The sequence below is a fragment of the Capricornis sumatraensis genome, chromosome 3, assembly GCF_032405125.1.
Source record: "Capricornis sumatraensis isolate serow.1 chromosome 3, serow.2, whole genome shotgun sequence".
NCBI classification, from domain to species: Eukaryota; Metazoa; Chordata; class Mammalia; order Artiodactyla; family Bovidae; genus Capricornis; species Capricornis sumatraensis.
This window is the reverse complement of record NC_091071.1, coordinates 174014794-174037184: the sequence shown is the minus strand read 5'-3', so window position 1 is coordinate 174037184 and position 22391 is coordinate 174014794. Positions and strand designations below refer to the sequence as shown.

Here is a 22391-nt window from a genome sequence, read left to right as displayed (position 1 = left end):
GTCAGCTATCTATCTTTCTGTCCTCATTTAATCTTTACAACAAACTTGAACTAAGTCTTAATGATTTCAAAGAGGAACTCAACTTCAGAAAGTTAGTAACAGCTCACAATACTATACCTATGCATTCTGTTCAGTGTCATAAATTCATTCTCTCAGTTAATCCTGAAAACAACCCTAAGGGGACTTCCCTGGTGGTCCAGTGGTTAAGACTCCACACTCCAAAGCAGGGGAGCCAGGTTTGATCTCTGGTCAGGGAATTCGATCCCACCTGCTGCAACTAAATATCTTGCACGCCGCAATAAACATGGAAGACACCATGTGCCGCAACTAAGACCCCGTGCAGCCGAAAAAAAAACCCCAGGACCACATATTACCAGTACTTCTGTTTTGTATATAAGAAAACTAAGATTCAAGGAGTTTAAGCAATTTGCCTGGCGTAGCACTGGTAATAACAAGGCAGGACTGGGAATTAAGTCCAGGCCTGCTTGATCCTAAAGCTTTTTTTTCCTAGATATATTGCTTCATCTATGCATGTATGCATGCTAAGTCACTTCAGTCATGTCTAACTCTTTGCAACCCTATGGACTGCAGCCTGCCAGGCTCCTCTGTCCATGGGGTTCTCCAGGCAAGAACACTGGAGTGGGTTGCCATGCCCTTCTCCAAGGGGATCTTCCCAATACACAGATCATCTGCTTCATCTATCCTTAATCATTATTCAGTCTAATTCAATATGCTTCAACGTTTATACTCCATTTCCAGTGACTAGGAGTAGTGGTCTCTTACATGAACAAGCACAACATACATCTGCTGAAGACACTGTTTCTCTGTATTCAGTTCAGTTCAGTCGCTCAGTCGTGTCTGACTCTTTGAGACCCCGTGAATCGCAGCACCCCAGGCCTCCCTGTCCATCACCAACTCCCAGAGTTCACTCAAACTCATGTCCATCGAGTCAGTGATGCCATCCAGCCATCTCATCCTCTGTCGTCCCCTTCTCCTCCCGCCCCGTTTTTGTATTAGACCTAAGTAAAGGTTAACAGGAGAAATCCTAGCCAGGAGACACCACCAAACAAGGTGACGTCTCGAAAATTCTTTTCTCTTCAGATTTTTCCAAGAGGTAGGAAAGAGCCTCCAAAGCTACAGCAGACTACAGCAGACCCCTGAGTGAGAGATGCAAAGAAATCTTTTTATCAAAAAGATGGAAAGGGCAAGCCTGACCATGATCTGGTTACAGCAATGCAGAGATCATGTGGTACACACTGCTGCAAAATCAGGGGCTGACAACTGAGAGATAACAAAGCTGTGTAAGGGGCGGGGAGGGAAACACAGACGCACTGAAGAGTTAGACCAGAGAAGGAAACTGACACAGACGGAAGAGCGCAACGCGGTACCAAGCCGAAGCAGTGCAAGAGTTAAGCCCGTGACAGCTGCTCACCACAGCCGAGGGCTCCTGCTGGCGACTCCCACTCATTCCACCTTGTTTTCCCACAGAAAAGGTAGGCTGTTTCCTCAGCTTGCAGCAAATCGGATGCGGTTCTCAGCTTGCTAGATGGCTAGCCTAGATCAGAGGAATGACGCAGCAACATCCCCCTCAGCTCCCTGCTAACAGCAGGCAGAGAACCAAGGCCCAGAAGAAGAAAGGGTAGCTGGAAATGGCTTTCTTTCCCATTCCAAACACCTCAGGTTTGTCCTACCTACATAAAAGAGGCGACTATTAGGACACTCATTTCAAACCAATTTTTTGGTCAAATATACTTTTAAATTTTATTCCATTTAATTTTGTTATCATATTCTTACACAAGTTTCTTCATGAATTTATCTGTAAAATAGGACTAAATATGCTTGACTCTATATGTTTACCCCTTTCATAGGAATGTGTGAAGGAAACATTATTTAAAGTACTTGGAAAAGTTAAAAGCATAATATAATAACAATAACTCGCATTTATTGTATGTCTACTTAGTGTCAGTCTAAGCCCTTCACGTGAAGGGCTTAGACTTCCTTTATTTCTCACAACAATGTCACAAGGCAGATAACATTAACCTCATTTTTTAGATGAGTAAACTGAGGCACAAGGAGATGGAGTTCTTTTCCAAGTTTATGCAAATATAATATGGCAGAACTACAAACCGAGGTGTACTGGTTAACAATTGTGAGTATATATTTCTATACTAATGTAATATGTAATGGAAAATATGTTAGAATATTATAACACATGGCTTAAGGAAGCAACTCAATGACCTAGTCAAATATGCAACAAATATCTCAATTCTACCTTGTTCCCAGCACCATATGCCATCGTCTGTAGCATTATAAAATTAACATGTAACAGAGACAGCTATGCAGGACACAGGAGCTGGTCACAGATAACATGTCACTCTGAAGAAGAGCACAGACAAGTTACTTAACTGTGCCTCAAGGTCCTCGCGTATAAGACAGCTGTAATACCTACCACAAGGAATTCACGCTACACTGTATTTCTTACATGTCAAACAACATATTGCAAAACTCCCCAAATTAAATGGTAGTATCTTCTTAGAAATTAATTACTTCAAAAAAAAAAAAAAGAAAGAAAGAAATTAATTACTTCAGCTTCTCATTTGACAAATCTGAAGTCCAAACTATAACTTGCTCAAGTTTGTAGAGCTAGATTACGACAAAGACTCAGCCAAAACCTCCAGACCCAGTCCAAAGTTCTTTATCATCTCTCTGGGCTAAATAATTCCATTTCCTGTCAGGAAAAGGTGATAAACATCAGAGAACAGAGAATGACTCAAAACCTCTAAGGGTAAAAAAACACAAACAAACAGGATGCAAGGCTTCAATGTTCATTTAATATAGCCAAAAAAAAAAAAAAAAAAGTGGCATTACTCAGTACTGTTTCCTTCCCAAAAAAATCATATTATGTCAAAAAATTTACTCTATTTGTGTTCAGTTCAGTTCAGTAACTCAGTCGTGTCTGACTCTTTGTGACCCCATGAACTGCAGCATGCCAGGCCTCCCTGTCCATCACCAACTCCCAGATGTGTCCAAACTCATGTCCATCGAGTTGGTGATGCCATCTAGCCATCTCATCTTCTGTTGCCCCCTTCTCCTCCTCCTCCCAATCCCTCCCAGCATCAGAGTCTTTTCCAAAGAGTCAACTCTTCGCATGAGGTGGCCAAAGTACTGGAATTTCAGCTTTAGCATCAGTCCTTCCAATAACACCCAGGACTGATCTCCTTTAGAATGGACTGGTTGGATCTCCTTGCAGTCCAAGGGACTCTCAAGAGTCTTTTCCAACACCACAGTTCAAAACATCAATTCTTCAGCATTCAGCTTTCTTCACAGTCCAACTCTCACATCCATACATGACCACTGGAAAAACCATAGCCTTGACTAGACAGACCTTTGTTGGCAAAGTAATGTCCCTGCTTTTGAATATGCTATCTAGGTTGATCATAACTTTCCTTCCACGGAGTAAGCGTCTTTTAATTTCATGGCTGCAATCATCTACAGCGATTTTGGATCCCAAAAAATTAAAGTCTGACACTGTTTCCACTGTTTCCCCATCTATTTGCCATGAAGTGATGGGACCAGATGCCATGATCTAAGTTTTCTGAATGGTGAGCTTTAAGCCAACTTTATCACTCTTCTCTTTCACATTCATCAAGAGGCTTTTTAATTCCTCTTCACTTTCTGCCATAAGGGTGGTGTCATCTGCATATCTGAGGTTATGGATATTTCCTCCCAGCAATCTTGATTCCAGCTTGTGCTTCTTCCAGCCCAGCATTTCTCATGATGTACTCTGTATAGAAGTTAAATAAGCAGGGTGACAATATACAGCCTTGACATACTCCTTTTCCTATTTGGAACCAGTCTGTTGTTCCATGTCCAGTTCTAACTGTGTTAGGCTAACCCATAGGTACTCAGGTTACTCCTTCCCAGCTGTTTCTACAACTTTCTGAAACTGTCTTGGCAAAGTCAGGTCAAAATCCTAATAAACTCTGGAGAACAGCACAGTGTTACTATAGCAAATGCTCCTGAAAATTTTAATAAGCAGGGCTTAGAAACTCTACTGACATTCTCAGTATAGTTATTTTTGCTGTGATAGAAGCCAATCTGTTTTTCTAGAAATACCTTTTCATGAAAATCATTCTCAAGTAAGAAAGAAGACAAAATTTTTCTCATTCATTCCGTTAATTTTCATTCAATTTTCCCAAATTTTCTGGAGCATTTCAAATCTCACATGAGTTTACCAGAGAACTCAATTCATACCACTCTTTCAAAAAGTCTGCTCTAAAAGAGATATGTTTGTTCTGGCATTATAGTATAACCAGAGTTAAGACTAGAATCCATTTTACATGCAAGCAGAATCAGGGAAAGAGAAAGAGACAGGATGACTGGCAAGTCAAATCAATTATTTATTTAAAAGTCCACGAGGCACAGAGCTCTGTAAGCTCCACAGTGCCAATCTGCTCCACCCCTTCTCTTCTAGTCAGTAGAGGCTACAAGATGAACAACAGAGTCCTCAACAACCAGCCAAGTTTTGAGTAAAACGGCCCTACCAGGCTCGATGGGGTCAAACACATTTTTTTAACTCCGAATCAAGTAACAGAGGTTCAAGGAGGAAGATGATCAGTATCTTAAATACTGCAGAGAGATTAAGGATCAAGAGATTAAGGTTATGAAAATGCCTGAATACAAGGACATGGATCTTCTGAAAGGGTCTTTACGATAAAATGCTAGGGACAGAAACAAGACAGGAAAGATGTTAAAGGATAAGCCAATGAGCATAAAAGAAAAAGCTGCATACAAAATGCCCCCTTTTTAAAGATGTTTCAGAGTGAAAGAAAAAAAATCCCAATAACTCTAAGAGATAGACAGGCAAAGAGATTTTTCTTTGTTTTAGGATAGCAAAGACCTCAGTGTATTTATAATCTGAAAGGAAAGACTCAATAAAGAGTGGAGCCAGACTTCCCCGGTGGTCCAGAGGTTAAGAATCCAACTGCCAATGCCGAGGACACGGGATTGATCCCTGGTCTGGGAAGATTCCACATGCCATGGGGCAAGTACGCCATGGGCCACAACTACTGCGCCCACACCTGCCCGGGAGCCCATGCTCCACAGGAGAAGCCTCTGCCGTGGGAAGCCCACACACCACAGTGAAGAGGAGCACCCACACACAGCTAGAGGAAGCCCAAGGGCAGCAAAGACTCAGAAATAGACATGTGTTTGTTTGTTTGTTTTTAAATAGTGAAGCTAAAAATACAAAAGAGAGTAAGTGCTAAGAGGGAGGTACTAAACAAAGTGGATCCCAGGGACTGGAATGGAGGGGACAAGCGACTCATGCAGACCCTAAAAGTCACCAGACAGATGCAGCCAAAATGGAGAGGGCAGCCAGTAGGGGCTTTGAAAACTCAAAAGCCACAAGTAACGGGCAAAACAATGGTCTGGAAGTGACAGTGAAGAACCAGAAATACGTCTATTAACCTATCCCCGTATTCAATCAGCAAAAATAGGAGTAACTCTTCTCATCAGAGAGAAGAGTTTTCAGTTATGGGTTAGGAGATGGAGAAACACTGGGAGAAAAGATTAAGAGCCTAGGACTCAGCTCACATTTGTGCACAGGTTTTACCAGACCCAGAAGAAGCAGCTCGTAAAGGAACACCAGAAATGAGGTGGAAATGGATAGCGCTTAGACGTATAATGTTGAGGAGACAGTAAAAATAGAATTCTGAAGTAATTATCAATGGCAAACATGAAGAAGAGCAAGCTAAAGAATTTTATGGCTGCACCTGATAGAGGAATGAAGAGAGGAACAGACCAAAAAAGAGCTGAGGATCACCAACAGTGTGTCTCCGGCACTAACTACACTTCCAAGTAGAATGATCTTCAGCCCCACTTTCCCAGAAGCTGGACCCTGAAACTTCCTTTTATTTCATTTGCCAAGATTAGCAATTTGCTGAACTGTCTCAAAAGTTTGGGGTTTTTTTGTTTTCTGAATTGAACATTTGTTCAAAGGATTTGCTAAGCACTCTACAAAAGGATCTGAGGAACATCATCCAAAATATAAGTGAGTACGATTGACTAGAACTAGAGCTACAGACCCTATTTGGTCTTTTAAGCTGACTCCACCCCACCCCACCCACACAGACAGGATGGAAAAGGGTAGACAACAGTTAAATCTGGGGAGAACTTCACTAATCTGAATTACCACCTAATCAATTATCTCAACCAACCCACACTTTATTTTTATTCTTAAGAGGTCTAATTCAAGAACAGAATAGTATAAAGAACACAAAATACCGAAATCAGATTGATTATATTCCTCATAGCCAAAGACGGAGAAGCTCTATACAGTCAGAAAAACCGAGACGGGGAGCTGACTGTGGCTCAGATCATGAACTCCTTATTGTCAAATTCAGACTTAAACTGAAGAAAGTAGGGAAAACCACTAACCCATTCAGGTATGACCTAAAAATCAAATCCCTTATGATTATAGAGTTGAAGCAACAAATAGATTCAAGGGATTAGATCTAATAGAGTGCCTGAAGAACTATGGATGGAGGTTCCTGACATTGCACAGGAGGCAGGGATCAAGACCATCCCCAAGGAAAAGAAATGCAAAAAGGCAGAACGGTTGTCTGAGGAGGCCTTACAAATAGCTGTGAATAGAAGAATTTGAATGCAGAGTTCCAAAGAATAGCAAGGAGAAATAAGAAAGCCTTCCTCAGTGATCAATGCAAAAGGTGTAGAGGAACACAATAGAATGGGAAAGACTAGCAACGGAACTTTTCATGCAAAGATGGGCACAATAAAGGACAGAAATGGTAAAGACCTAACAGAAGCAGAAGATATCAAGTAGAGGTGGCAAAAACAGTCAGAAGAACTATACAAAAAAGATCTTCACAACCCACAATGGTATGATCACTCACCTAGAGCCAGACATCCTGGAATGCAAAATCAAGTAGGCCTTAGGAAGCATCACTATGAACAAAGCTAGTGGAGGTGATGGAATTCCAGTTGAGCTATTTCAAATCCTAAAAGATGATGCTGTGTAATTGCTGTGCTCAATATGCCAGCAAATTTGGAAAACTCGCAGTGGCCACAGGCCTAGAAAAGGTTAGTTTTCACTCCAATCCCAAAGAAAGGCACTGCCAAAGAATGCTCAAACTACCATACAATTGCACTTATCTCACATGCTGGTAAAGTAATGCTCGAAATTCTCCAAGCCAGGCTTCAACAGTATATGAACCGTTAACTTCCAGATGTTCAAGCTGGATTTATAAAAGGCAGAGGAACCAGACATCAAATTGCCAACATCCACTGGATCATCAAAAAAGCAAGAGAGTTCCAGGAAAACATCTACTTCTGCTTTATTGACTATGCCAAAGCCTTTGACTATGTGGACCACAACAAACTCTGGAAAACTCTTCAAGAGATGTGAATACCAGACCACCTGACCTGCCTCCTGAGAAATCTGTATGCAGGTCAAGAAGCAACATCTAAAACTGGACATGGAACAACAGACTGGTTCCAAATCGGGAAAGGAGTATGTCAAGGCTGTATACTGTCACCCTGCTTATTTAACTAATATGCAGAGCACATCATGAGAAATGTTGGAATGGATGAAGCACAAGCTAGAATTAAGATTGCCAGGAGAAACATCAATAACCTCACATATACAGATGACACCACACTTATGGCACAAAGTGGAGAAGAACTAAAGAGCCTCTTGATGAAAGTAAAAGAGGAGAGTGAAAAAGTTGGCTTAAAGCTCAACATTCAGAAAACTAAGATCCTGGCATTTGATCCCATCACTTCATGGCAAATAGATGGGGAAACAGTGGAAACAGTGACAGACTTTATTTTGGGGGGCTCCAAAATCACTGTAGACGGTGACTTCAGCCATGAAATTAAAAGACACTTGCTCCTTGGAAGAAAAGTTCCAACCCAAACAGCATATTAAAAAGCAGAGACATTACTTTGTCAACAAACGTCCATCAAGTTAAAGCTATGGTGTTTCCAGTGGTCATGTATGGATGTGAGAGTTGGACTGTGAAGAAAGCTGAATGCTGAAGAATTGATGGTTTTGAACTGTGGTGTTGGAGAAGACTCTTGAGAGTCCCTTGGACTGCAAAGAGATCCAACCAGTCCATCCTAAAGGAAATCAGTCCTGAATATTCATTGGAAGGACTGATACTGATGCTGAAACTCCAATACTTTGGCCACCTGATGTGAAGAACTGACTCATTTGAAAAGACCCTGATGCTGGGAAAGGTTGAAAGCGGGAGTAGAAGACGACAGAAGATGAGATGGCTGGATGGCATCACTGACTCAAATGGACATGAGTCTGAGTGAACTCTGGAAGTCGGTGATGGACAGGGAGGCCTGGTGTGCTGCACCCCATGGGGTCACAAAGAGTCGGACACGACTGAGTGAACAGTTCAGTGAACTGAACTGAACAAACACGTGTTTTTTGTCATGGTGATCTAGAGTCCTAACACTACCAGTCCCCCAAGGATACTTCTCAAGCCCTTATGAGTTTCAGCTTCCCCCTCTATAAAGTAGAATAACAGTACCTATATTTCATGAGGTAGTTGTAAAGAATTAGACAGCAAGTATCTGTTACACAGCAGATGCTAAAGAAATATCAGGTAATACATTCTACTAAAACTTGTTGCAACAACAGAAACTGGAAGACTATTTCAACTAATATTATTATAAATTAAACCATCCAAGGTGAACAAGTTTATTGCTACACTGCTAATACACAGGACAAATTCTGTTTTAAAAAATTCTAAAGGAAAAATGTGTTCTAAAAATTCTGTCACACTTGATAATCTAATGATGATGTTATTTTTGTGGTATAATGTCCATAACTAAGAACTTAGTGGTTTGAAATGCACCTTCCCCCCAAGCCCCAGTAATTATTACTTCCATAATAGAGGAAACCTTCCAATTCAACACCAGGGCAGAATCAGAGATTCTCAACATATCTCAAATAAATGGAGTTGTAAAAACACAGAGATGTAAAGTAGCCTGCAGAGAATTTGAGGCAAAAGGCTACATCCTGCCCCTTTCCCCAAAATCAGAGTTAACTAATATCACAAATGTTCCTCAGTTTTACCAGTCCTATAATCTTAGAGTTATTTCTTTCTTTCTCTACATCATCAGTAAGTCCTATCTCTTCCTTCTTCAAAACTTCTCTCCAACATATCCCCCCCTTTCAGTTTTCACTCCCAAAATTCAGGTCTCAATAGTGTTCACAGATGAATTTCTAAAACAATTCTTAACTGGCCTCCTTTCTAACAATCTACATAATGAAAGTGAAAGTCGCTCAATTGTGTCTGACTCTTTTCCACCCCAAAGACTGTACGGTCCATGGAAACCTCCAGGACAGAATACTGGAGTGGGTAGCCTTTCCCTTTTCCAGGGAATCTTCCCAACCCAGGGACTGAACCCAGGTCTCCTGCATTGCAGGCGGATTCTTTACCAGCTGGGCCATAAGGGAAGCCACTCCTGCTTAATCAGCCTATAATTCCAAGCTTATCAAGTCATGGTCCTACTCAAAACTTTCAATGATTCCCAAATGTTGGCAAGATCAAGTCCACATTACTCAGTATAACTCTCAAGACTGTTTATAATCTGACTGAGCATTACCTCACTAATCTTATCTCCTCCCGGTCCATAATCTAAACTCTATTATAGGATCAAACAATAAATACTACAAGTTTGTTCCAATCTCAGTGTCTTTGCTCTTGCTTTGCTGAGGCCTGGAAACCTATCCCCTTCCTTTCTGCCTATTCAAATCCTATCCACCCATCACTGTAAGTGAAAGTCATTCAGTCGTGTCTGACTCTGCAATTTGGAATTCTCCAGGCCAGAATACTGGAGTGGGTAGCCTATCCCTTCTCAGGGGATCTTAATGACCGAGGGATGGAACCAGGGTCTCCTGCATTGCAGGAGGATTCTTTACCAACTGAGCTATCAGGAAAGCCCTTCCATCACTGTAAACTCCAGTCTAACTGCTTCCATGAAGCTCACTGATGGGCATTTTCACACACACACACCCACAAAACCCACCAAAGTAAACTTTTCATAAGGCTAAATTATTCAATACAAAAAACTCATCTAATACAAAATGGTGGTATTAGATGAGAAAACTGTTTTCCATTTTCATGTCCTTACTTGGAAAACAAAAACCTCTTTTGAAATATGACTGGTTTTATGAAACCCAAGCTTTGGAACCACAAGTCTACAACCCCCATTTTGGCATTTATATATGCTCCAAGACTTGCAGAACTATTTTTTAAAAACTACGTACTGTCTGCCCAATGAGAATTTTAAATTCCTTAAGAACACAGGCTATATACTGCACTTCCTTTGTCTTTTTTGTTTTCTCCACATTAATTAGGCCTGGATCAAATATAACACCAGAACTATAAAATGAATAAAATTCACAAAATTCCTGACTTTAAAATTTAATGTGAAACTGACCAAAAATGTAACTGAAACCTGTGTTCCTTGTCTCCTCTCCATTCCTCTTCTCTAAAGGTTCTCTGCATCCCTGGGGATTGTACCCACTTAGTGAACAACTACTATCCTCCAATATTTCTGCTCAGATCCCACCCCTCTCACCTCTCTTTATAATCTGAAATTTTATCCCTGTTTCCTTCTTATTTCTCCTTGTTCCAGTAACTGCCTCACTACCCACCCATCTAGTTTTCCAACATACTACTATAAGATCCTTGGGATGGAGACTTAAAAACAAAAGTCTAACATAATCACCAGTCCTCAAGTTCCTACTCCAAAAGAAATTTAGCAAATGTTAATAAGTACATAATTTTATCAAATTATATTAAAACCATCCCATACTGCACTCCAGGACAGCTGTGGTAGAAAGTATTAAAAATTGGTATTCCTGATATAAACTTACCAGGGTCCATTACTTTGTTACACAAACTGCCTGATTACATTTGTTATATCTTCTGTCTTCAATTAGCTTCTGTATATTCCATAAGTCTTTCATGTTAAAGACATTTACTGTAAGTTATGACAGTTAAAGACACTTAATCTTTAAGTTTATCAAGACCTAAAAATGGTATTCTTCCTATCCTAAGGAACATAAGCCAAAGCTGACCTCATTTACTCAAGTAATAAAGATCTTAAATACACACAGTTCATAAAATCATCTTGTCTTCTCGTTTGAGTAATGTAATTTTCAAGAGCAAAGACGGAGTCAAAACCTAGCTTGGCATTTACCAGTTGTGTTGACTTTGGGCAAACTGAGCCCATATCTTAAGGCTTTTTCATCTATTAAATGGGGATAATTAACAGTATCTACCCCCAAAGGGTTAAGAGGAAGATTAAATAAAGATATAAAAAGCACTTAAGTACAGTGGCTGGAACACAGTCAGTAAATGCAAGGTTTTATTATTAGTCCTCAGGAAGAAAGAATCCCTAGAAAAATTTTCAAGTATAAGACTTAAATAGCTGCTGATTCATTGATATTAGATATAAATCACTCAGATTGCCTACACCAGATAAATTATCCCACGTAATTAGAAATAGACAGTGTATTTGTGATAAATCTGTTTCAAGGTTTAAAGAGCCAAAACGGCTTCTATTATCTTGTTCAGCATTAAACTTTTCCAGTTAAATGCTTGAAACTGGATGAAAGTAGAGATTTCATGTTTAAAAACAGGAAAATGCTGTCATTTTTCTATCTGAATTCTTTAGCCTCTGCAGAAAGTTTATACAAATAATGCCTTGGTAAGTGGGAAAATACCTTTCTCTTTATTGTTTCAGTTCAGTCACTCAGTCATGTCTGACTCTTTGCGACCCCATGAATCTCAGCACACCAGGCCTCCCTGTCCATCACCAACTCCCAGAGTTCACCCAAACTCATGTCCATCCAGTCGGTGATGCCATCCAGCCATCTCATCCTCTGTTGTCCCCTTCTCCTCCTGACCCCAATCCCTCCCAGCATCAGAGTCTTTTCTAATGAGTCAACTCGTCGCATGAGGTGGCCAAAGTACTGGAGTTTCAGCTTCAGCATCAGTCCTTCCAAAGAACACCCAGGACTGATCTCCTTCAGAATGGACTGGTTGGATCTCCTTGCAGTCCAAGGGACTCTCAAGAGTCTTCTCCAACACCACAGCTCAAAAGCATCAATTCTTCAGCGCTCAACTTTCTTCACAGTCCAACTTTCTTTTTTTTTTTTTTTTTTTTTTTTTTTTTCACAGTCCAACTTTCACATCCATACATGACCACAGAAAAAACCATAGCCTTGACTAGACGGACCTTTGTTGGCAAAGTAATGTCCCTGCTTTTCAAGATGCTATCTAGGTTGGTCATAACTTTCCTTCCAAAGAGTAAGCGTCTTTTAATTTCATGGCTGCAATCGCCATCTGCAGTGATTTTGGAGCCCAAAAAATTAAAGTCTGACACTGTTTCCACTGTTTCCCCATCTATTTCCCATGAAGTGATGGGACCAGATGCCATGATCTTCGTTTTCTGAATAGTGAGCTTTAAGCCAACTTTTTCACCCTCCTTTTTCACATTCATCAGGAGGCTTTTTAGTTCCTCTTCACTTTCTGCCATAAGGGTGGTGTCATCTGCATATCTGAGGTTACTGATATTTCCCATGGTAATATTGATTCCAGCTTGTGCTTCTTCCAGCCCAGCGTTTCTCATGATGTACTCTGCATAGAAGTTAAATAAGCAGGGTGACAATATACAGCCTTGACATACTCCTTTTCCTATTTGAAACCAGTCTGCTGTTCCATGTACAGTTCTAACTGTTGCTTCCTGACCTGCATATAGGTTTCTCAAGAGGCAGGTCAGGTGGTCTGGTATTCCCATCTCTTTCATTTTTTATTGTAAGTAATTTCAAATCTGTTCCCATATAGATTTGACTCTCAGCACACTAAAAATGTTCCTTTTCCCTCTTTTCAAAAACTTTCTTTTTTAGTAAAAAAAAAAGATTAATTTTTAAAAGGCTACAAATAAAACCATGTTAATATTAATACAAGATAATGCTTTCATTAGAGAGAGTTTCCACTCAATCATAATACAAGTTAAATAAGTTCACGTAATTATTTTTATTTTTATTTTTTGAGGGTCAAAATGAGTAGTGTTATACAAGTCATCTTGGGAAGCAAGTTTTGCTTTCAACAATGCCGCCAAGGCTCAAAACCTTTTTGAAACTTCATTTCTAAGATTCTTAAAGACAAGCCTCATACACACAAAAAAATCCTAGTCTCCACCTTGAGAATTACATCTCATTTATGACCAACATAATGTTGATTACTCACTTCATTCACCAGACTTATCTCCAAAAATTAAGTATAATTCCCCCAAACGAAGACTTAATAGGATTAAGAACATGAAATATGTTCTATAGATACGTTCAAAAGAAGTATACCAAATATTTCAGTTTGGAAATCTCATTAAAATATTCATTTTGGAAGCTGTTTTTAAAAAGCAGTCATATTCCCTTACACATACCCTTCAGACGGACTTCCTGATGGTCCAGTGGCTAAGACTCCATGCTCCCAATGCAGCGAGCCCAGGTTCAATCTCTGATCAGGGAACTAGATCCCACACGCCACAGCTAAGACCCAGTGCAGCCAAACAAATAAATAAAAATTAACATTTAAAAAAAAATACATAGTAACAAAACTAGAAATCTGAATTAGTACTGAATCTATGTAAAGCAGGAAAATAGTACTGTGGATAATGACTAAAGGCTTTCCATTTGAACCATTAAACTATCATGCTTCCATATTTGCTCCCTTGAGTGCCTCTGAGGGAACAGCATTTAATAAGGTTATTAACATCCATTTCTCTTGAAAATTTAATTTGGTTCACACCAGTTTGGGTAAACTGCATGCGTGTTAAGTTGCCTCAGTGGTGTCTGACTCTTTGTGACTCCATGGACTGTAGCCCACCAGGCTCCTCTGTCCATGGGATTCTCCAGGCAAGAATACTGGAGTGGGTTGCCATTCCGTTCTTCAGGGGATCTTCCCAACCCAGGGATCAAACTCAGGTCTCCTGTACTGCAGGCAGATTCTTTACCATCTTAGCCACCAGGGACCCACCTTAACATTATGATCTAAGTGTTTTTATCCATTTGTTTTGTTTAGTCACTAAGTCTGTGTTCAACTCTTTTGCAACCCCATGGACTGCAAGCCCAGCAGGAGCCTCTATCCATGGGATTTTCCAGGCAAGAATTCTGGAGTGGGTTGCTATCTCCTTCTCCAGGGATATTTCCAACCCACAGGTCTGGATCAAACCCATGTCTCCTGCATTGGCAGGAGGATTCCTTACCATTGAGCCACCAGGAAAGACTTTTATACATTAAATTATTTAATCCTCACAACCACTCTATCTTAAAAATGGGGAAATGAAGGCTTTCTGAGGCTACAGAACTGGAATCATAGAGTTTTACATAATCTTATTATAAGGTAAGGTGCTATTTAACCAAAACAGTCAACATATGAAAATAAGACACAAATGAATAATCTGTCAAAGAATCAGAAAACAATAAACCACATTAATAAAGCTTTATTTGAATAAAATCTAATGATTCAGAAATGTACTTCGAGATCTCATGATGCTTAGAAGCCAATGTTACGAACAATTCTACAGTGAATGTGTAAAGTGTAGGAGATTAGGTTGAATATATACTAACTTTGTAATATATTCTGAAAAAAAAATGTTTTTAATGAATTCGCCACAGCTTATCATTTGTTTCTTCACACTTCAAAAGAAACTTCTGATTACTGAAGTTTACTACTGTTTTGAATATGGATAAATGTAAATGCACTTCACCTATACTTATTATCTTGACCTAACTGGAATAAAAGCTAAAAACCAATAGACTGATTTCATTAAATATTCCTAAACTGCTAAAGAATAATGTAACAGTGAGAAGATTATGAAAGTTAAAAAAATTACTGCATTGCCTCAGAAACTTCATAAACACCTCTGTCCAATAACTCCATAAAAACAATTATTAAGCTACCCTATAATCTTCTGATATAGTTCCATCAGAAAAGTCAAATGTTCACTGCTTTAAAACACATAGTATCAGGAATTCCCAAGCAGTCCAGTAGGTTTAGGACTGTGCTTTCACTGCTGAGGGCCCGAGCTCAATCCCTAGTCAATCCCCAAAGCCGCACAGCCAGCCAAAAAAGAAGAAAAGAAACTTAGAATACATAGTAGGTATCTCTTAAAACAGATTTATATTTATCACACAATTGTGTTACACTTATATTAAGTTAAATTCTCCCAGTTACTACTAATTCAAATTTGCACTTAAATTGGCTTAAACACATAGGAAATGCGTACATACATTCTTCTACCTTTTTTCTTTTCTTTTTTTGGCCACACTGGGAAGCATGTGGGATCCCCTTGAATTGGAAGCATCTTAACCACTGGACCAACAAGGAAGTCCCACATTTTTCTACCTTTAATAAAAAAGAATAACTACTGAGAGAGCTTATTGGCAAGTTAGAGAAGGTGGCTTTAAACAGATTTAAGTGACTTAAACTTTTCTTTGTTGATATCAAAATAAAATGTTATTCAACAAAGTAATTCAAATGAGGTGTATACCCAGTATCTCATTTCAGTTAAGAGCTTAATCTGAGCATTAGACAAACACTTGATTAAGGGTCATTCCAGGAAGAAACTATACACTTCTTTGCCAGTGAGATTCCAAAGAAGTAGCTGCACCATGAACAGACTCCTGTACCTTCTCACCTGAAGCAACTGGGGCATCTCAGAAAACACTAAGCAGAATTCTTGTTAAAATGTTAATAAGCCTAAGAAATTAAACTGTTACCTATACATAAGCATCATTATGATCAATCATCTAAAACTCTACTGAGGGCCTAGTATGTGCAAAACTCAGTGAAAGGAATTGAGGTGAGTACCAGTTAAGACAAACCCATCTTCTGATCAAGAACCTTCTGATCAAATTAATTAATTAAGATACGAACTAATCAAATTAACCAAGAACACGAAGGGTATGAACATTACAAGCCACAAGATTTTTGAGAAAGTGAGAAGCTTCTGACCTGACTAAGGAGATACAAGCTAGTGTGACTTAACCAAGAACTTGAGGAGTATCAGCAATAAACGTCAAAATTTTAGAGAAGAAACACTACTGCAAAGTCAGGACAGCCTTCAAAGATGAGGAACTGAGCTGAGCCCTGAAGGATGGAAACAATGAAATAATTAAACAGCAAAAGAGAGAAAAGGACAAAAGATAGTGGAAATAAATGTGCTAAATTGTGAATATGGTCATTAAATATTTATTAAATACCTACTACACGTCAGTCACTGTGTTACATACTAGATGATCAAAGCAGATGAGTTTCCTGCCCCTGTGAAGTCTACTGGGAAAGACAGATAATAATCAGGCAAGCAGATATATCATTATAATTGTAACAGGTGTTATAAAGGGAGGCAACAGACGCCAGTAACAGGGAATAACGGGAAAGGACTAGCAAGATAAGATGATGAGGGAAAAGTATCTCTGAATCATAAGCTGAGGCTGGAAGGAGGCAGCCAGGCAAAGTGCAGAGGAGAGAGTGTTCAAGAAAGAGCCACATGTACAAAGGCCCTGAGACAGGAAAAGAACTTGAGTTTAAAAATAAATAAGCAGTTAGTGTGAGAGAAGCATAACGGATCATGAAACTAACATAAGATGAAGTGGTACTCAGGGGCCAGGTTATACAAAGCATTACAGGCCAAGACAGAGTTCGAATTTGGATTTTATTTAAGTCTCAAAGAAAGTTAAAACCATTAAAAGTTTCTGCAGGACTTCTCGTGTCCCAGTGGTTAAGAATCCGCTGGCCAACACAGGGGACATGGGTTTGATCCCTAGTCCAGGAAGATTTCACATGCTGAGGGGCAACTAAGCCTGTTCCCCACAACTACTGAGCCCACATGCCACAACTACTGAAGCCCATGTGCTCAAACGCCTGTGGTCTGCAACAAGAGAAACCACTGCAATGAGAAACCCACACACCACAACTATAGAGTAACCCCCGCTCACCCCAACTACAGAAAGCCCTTGAGCAACAATGAAGACCCAGAACAGCCAAATAAATAAAAGTTTCTACATACTCACACACTGCTGAATAAAAGGAGGCAGACTCAAAAGGGTATATATGCTGTATGATTCCATTTTCACAGAAGTACAAAAACGCATCTAATAGAAGTCAGGATGGTGATTACCCTTGGTGGGTGGAAGGGCTGCAAGAACCTGAAGGAAACTCAACAGGGGCTTCTTCTAGGTCCAGGTCCCAGTAACCTTGTTTCTTGATCTGGGTGCTGGTTACATGAGTATATTCAGTTTGTGAAAAATATCATCAAGTTGTACTCTTAAATGTACTTTCCTACATATAAATACTACATACTTCAATAAAAACTTGTAATAATGTTTCAATTTTTTTGGCAAGTTTTTAGTAACATGTTTTAAAAATATTACTCTGTCCAGATAAAATGGCAACAGAGGAGCACGCAACAGAGGAGCACGTGCAAATACGGAAGGACTTGACTGACAAATTAACCTGGTGGAAGTTTCCAGAAACACAGAATATAGGGGAAAGGGTAAGTCAAGCAACCAGTGAATACCAAGTACCATGTTCATAAAGAATAAGTTAGGTCTAGAAAGGGAGTTATACGATAAAAGATAAGCTATAAATTCCTTAGAATGTAAGGAGGTACCTCTAGAAATTAAAAAAGGAATAGATGAAAATAGCAATGCCTAAAAAGTTTAGCAATGCTTGTTATCTTTTAACTTATATTTTGATATGGCATTTTCAAGCTCTTCTCTTGCTGTCCCAACTCCAAAACAACAGTGTGATGAAACAGAAAGATTCTAAACTTGAGCATCAATCATATCTGAGCTGAAATCAAGTCTGCCCCTCACCAGCTCTGGCAGTAACTGCTCTGAGCTCACCTCCCTCATGGACAAAGAGGATAATGGCTACCTCATAGTTATTATTTTCTATCACCACCTAAAATGTTGAGTTGGTAGACTGGTATTTTAATTTATCATCTCCTAATGGTATATGGCTGAGTGGCTAAGCAGCAGCAGTAATGGTATATGGAGGGTCAGGTCGGTTTCCACTATCAAGATTCAAAGGTGGGAGAAGAGAATTATATAAGAGTCAACATACAGAAACAGCACGGATAAGGAAAAACAAGAAAGGAACTTCCCAGGCAGTGCAGGGGTTAAGAGTCTGCTCTTCCACTGCAGGGGGCACAGGTTCAATCCCTGGCTCCGGAACTAACACCCTGCATTCCCATGCCATGCAGTGGGAAAAAATAATAATAATAATATGAGGGGTCAAAGACAAACATGTGTCTTCTAGCAGTTCAGATAAAGTGGTTTCAAGCATTTTCTAAGACAGGGACTTGTCCTAAAGCAGACTGGGACAGGTGCAGTGACTTGAGAAATTAAGAGAAGGAAAAGACAATCTATGTTTCCCCAGCAAGATGCAATTCCTACCTAATGCATTCCCTTTGTGGAATATTAGCTAAAGCAAGTTAGAGATTAACACTAAGGATATTCTATCGCAGGTGGAAGGGCAAGGCCTTTAATCATTTTATGGCATCCCCACCCTTCAGAATTATTTGAACAACCATAATGTGTAAAGTACTCCTGAAGTATAGCCAAAGATGCTAAGTTTCATATTTCAAGAGCTACCATTTCCAAAAAGATACAAAAATAAAAGTTCATGTCATTAACAAATTTTCAGGTAATTTTTATTTTCCCCACAGTGTATCCCTGTCCTAAAAAGTAATGAAAATCTGGTTCCTCATGAATTTATCTTTCTGCTGATCTGACAAGGGTCCCCATCTCTACCTCTCACTCTTCTCATGCACCTCACCATTAAACACTTTATAGTTCCCACTGTTTCCTACAAAGTTGGCACACTGACTCTCTAGCATTCACTCTGATCTCACCAGTATTGATTCTAAACATAGAAACTTCACAGCATTCCCAAATGATCACTCTGCTAACCAATAGCTAAGAGATAACACACCGTTTAAACAAACAAAGGCGGTTGTGGTGATTACACAACTGTGTTTATCAAAGCTCTTTAAACTGTACATTTCAAACTGGTGAATCTTATTGTATGTAAATTATACCTCAATAAAGCTGATTTTTTTTTTTACAAGAGAATGCATGCATTCATTCATCCAGCAAATATTTACTGAGCATCTACTATGTGCATCAAAGTTTATATCACATCTTTCAGCTTGACTATCTGGGTCCTACCTGTATGTAATGTGTATGCTCTACTCATAAACTAATATTGTCCTCAAAAACCATGTTCCATGAAAAATGGCTCCATTTTTTATTATGAATGTCACCTTAATGATGGCCTCTACAGCAGAAGGACCATTAGCTATCCATCATCTTCCATCACATCAATGAAATCTATGCTATTTATTTTAATATAAATGCTTCCATCACAAGAAAAAAAATTAAGCACCTACTGCATATATCACCACCACAGCCTTATGTTTATCTATCAGGAAAAAAAAAAAGTATCTCAAAACTTACTGACAACATTACCAGAAGACAGTATTATCAGGGAACAGACTTAATTGACTCATTCTAGGATCCATGGTGACCCAGTAGCTGACTCAAAGGCCTAGAAACTAGGCCTCCTGGCTCCCAACTCAACATGCACAGTGGACCTTAGAAACAAACTTGGGTTTGAATTCCAGCCCCACTTCTTACTAGTTACATGCATACACTTAGCAAAGTCAGCTTCAGTTTGCTCATCTGTGAAACAGGGATGCCAACTACCATCTCACAGCATTGTTGTGAAGACTATAGGAGACCAATACCACCCAGTACAATTACTGGGCACGACATGATTAGTTCCTTTTCTTGGTCTTCAATTACTTAAGAGTAAGAAAATATCTATTAATCAAAGTTAATTTACAATTCCTATTTTCTGCCTTGTTCATACTCCACATCAACTTCCTTCCCATCCCACCATTTCCAGTTCTTCAAACTTCAGTTACTATGTTTAGAAGTGATTTAATTTTAGAAACCTGGAAAATTCTTCTGAATAAATTGAGCAAAACCTTCATCTGCCCCAAGGGGAATTCTGAGCAAAATAATTATTTCTAACAAGAAAAGAATTTTTTCAATGGGGGTTATTCATTTTAACCACATGAATGCCACCAAGGCTGCACACAAAGTAACAGAAAACCATCTGGAACATACTGTACAGATCCTCCGAAGGGAAACATCCCCCTAAAAACCAAACACCTCCCTCCCTAATCTTAGGTAGTAAAATCTTAACAGGCGATCTGAATTCCCCCGGCTCTGACACCAGTCCAACTCCTTAGGCCAGAAGTGCAGCAGTCTGTAAAATGCCCTGAACAAACCCCACCTCTCGAAATATTCCCTAAAAGGCAGGGAGGTCCAGAGAGTATTTTCTCCTTCTTTGACAGATAACGCACTAGAGGCACAATTCCTTTCATTCAAGGTCATTCAAGTCAGTGGAGGTGCGACGGGGAATCTGCAGTCTCTCTGGCTTTCTGGAGATCACACTGCGGGGAATTTTTTTTTTTCCTTTTTTTTTTTTTTTTTTTTTGGAAGAGGGTGGGGGGCCGCTGCCTATTCTCTTCCCCTCTCCCACTCTTCAAGTGTGAGCACTGGTCTCGGCATTTCCGAAACAAGCCACAACAAGCTCTGCAGCGTAAGGAAAGGGGCTGACGCGATGAAGAAACAGATGCTCCAAAGCAAAATGGTCTTTCTCGCTTGCAGAGCCTCCTCCAAGGTTATTAACAGAAACCGCAGGCACCCCAGGGAGCTCTCTACTCCCGGCTCCGAACACCCCCAGCCCGGCCGCCCCAGGGACGCCGAGCTTCCTTCAGCAGCCTTCGCCGCCCGAGGCCACCGGCCCCAGAAACCGCACTTCATTCCTGCGCTCCGGGAAGCCATGGCTCCTTCCCCGCCCCGCGCGGGGCTGGGGGTGCAGTGCGCGGAGAGGCGGGCCGCGCGCGCTGCGGAAAGTTCACCGCGGCGGCCGGCCGGCGGGCGGGCGGGCGAGGGGCGGCCCCGGCCCGGCTCGCCCGCGTCCCCCAGCAGATTCCACCATTAATTAGTCCTGAGGACTGTCTACTGGCAACTTAAACAAAGCGAATGCCTCGAATTCCTTCCCGGCCCAGCGGTCTGGCCGCGAGAGCAGCATCGGGCCGGGGCGCGCGGGGCCGGAGCTGCCGGCCGACCGACCGCTGCGGCGGAGCCCTTCCCCCGCCCGGCCCGCGCCCCCGCCCCCGCCGCCGGGCCCAGCAGCCCTGCCCGCAAGCCGGCCCGCGCGCTCCCAAATCTCTCCTCCTCCTCCTCCTCCTCCCTCTCTCCTCCTCCTCCTCGGGAGCTCCCGGGCTCTTCCTGTAAGATCACTTCCTTCCTCTCCGGGTGCCCGCGGGCCCCGCGCAGCCCCCCTCCCCGGCGGTCCCGGCTCCCCCAACCACCCCTCCCGGCCGAGCCGCTCCCCGCCCCCCACCCCCCACCGGGCCCCTGCGCCCCGCGCGTCTCCCCCCCACCACCACCCCCCCACACACAACTCCCAAACTCGACCCCAAAACTCCTCCTCTGCCCCCTCAAACACGTTCCCCTCAGCTCTTGGCCCCGAACATTTTTTTAACCTCAGATTCTCGCTCTCCCACCAAGAAGTCTCTCAGAACCTTCCCTCCCCCCCCACCACCCACCCCTCAAAGGAGAAAAAAAATCTCTCAACTCCAAAAGAATTCTCAAGGTCTGGCTCCAGAGATGTCCCCTTCGGGGCTCTTTCTCCGAAATGCCGCTCAAACTCTACCCCCTTCAACTTCACACACCTCACTCCCGCCCGCCCTCGCCGGGGTGCGCCCGCCGGTTCTGCCCGGTCACCCCTGAGTGCCCCGACCCCCTTTGGCGTGGCAGGCCGCCCCCTCTGAGCGCTCTCCTCTCTCCGCCCGCCAGCCCGGCCGCCCGGCCTCCCGCGCCGCCCTCCCGCCACTTCCCCGCGGACTCCTCACCTCAGCGGCTCCAGCCCGCGATCCCGCCCGCCACGGGCTCCGGCGCTCAGCTCCCGGCGGCCGGCGCCTCCTCCGGCTCCCGGGACTGACAATGAGGGGCGGGGCTATCTGGTGACGTCAGAGTCCTGGAAGGCGTGGCTTCGTTGAGGGGCGGGGTTGATCGACGGTTCCGCCCCCTTCGTCTTGCCTTTCCCCCCCTCTCTAGGACTTGAACTATTCCAAGTTTTTACTGCCGGTCTAGCTATAGTGCCCAGCGCCTGTGCTAGGCGCGGTGGCAAATCGAAATGGAAGACAAGACTTGTTTTCAAGAGGGGCATTCTCAGGGGATTGTGGGATTAAATGAGATA

At 41.6% G+C, this 22391-nt stretch overlaps 1 protein-coding gene across 1 annotated transcript in view; it reads right to left on the bottom strand.

Moving 5' to 3' along the window:
• Window positions 1–22075, bottom strand: part of LUZP1 (leucine zipper protein 1) — a 95258-nt gene extending 73183 nt beyond the window's left edge. The window contains exon 1 of the mRNA XM_068969382.1: window positions 22045–22075. The gene's annotated coding sequence lies outside the window, so the exon portion shown is untranslated. The remainder of the gene's footprint in view (window positions 1–22044) is intronic.
• Between the last annotated feature and the right edge of the window lie 316 nt (window positions 22076–22391).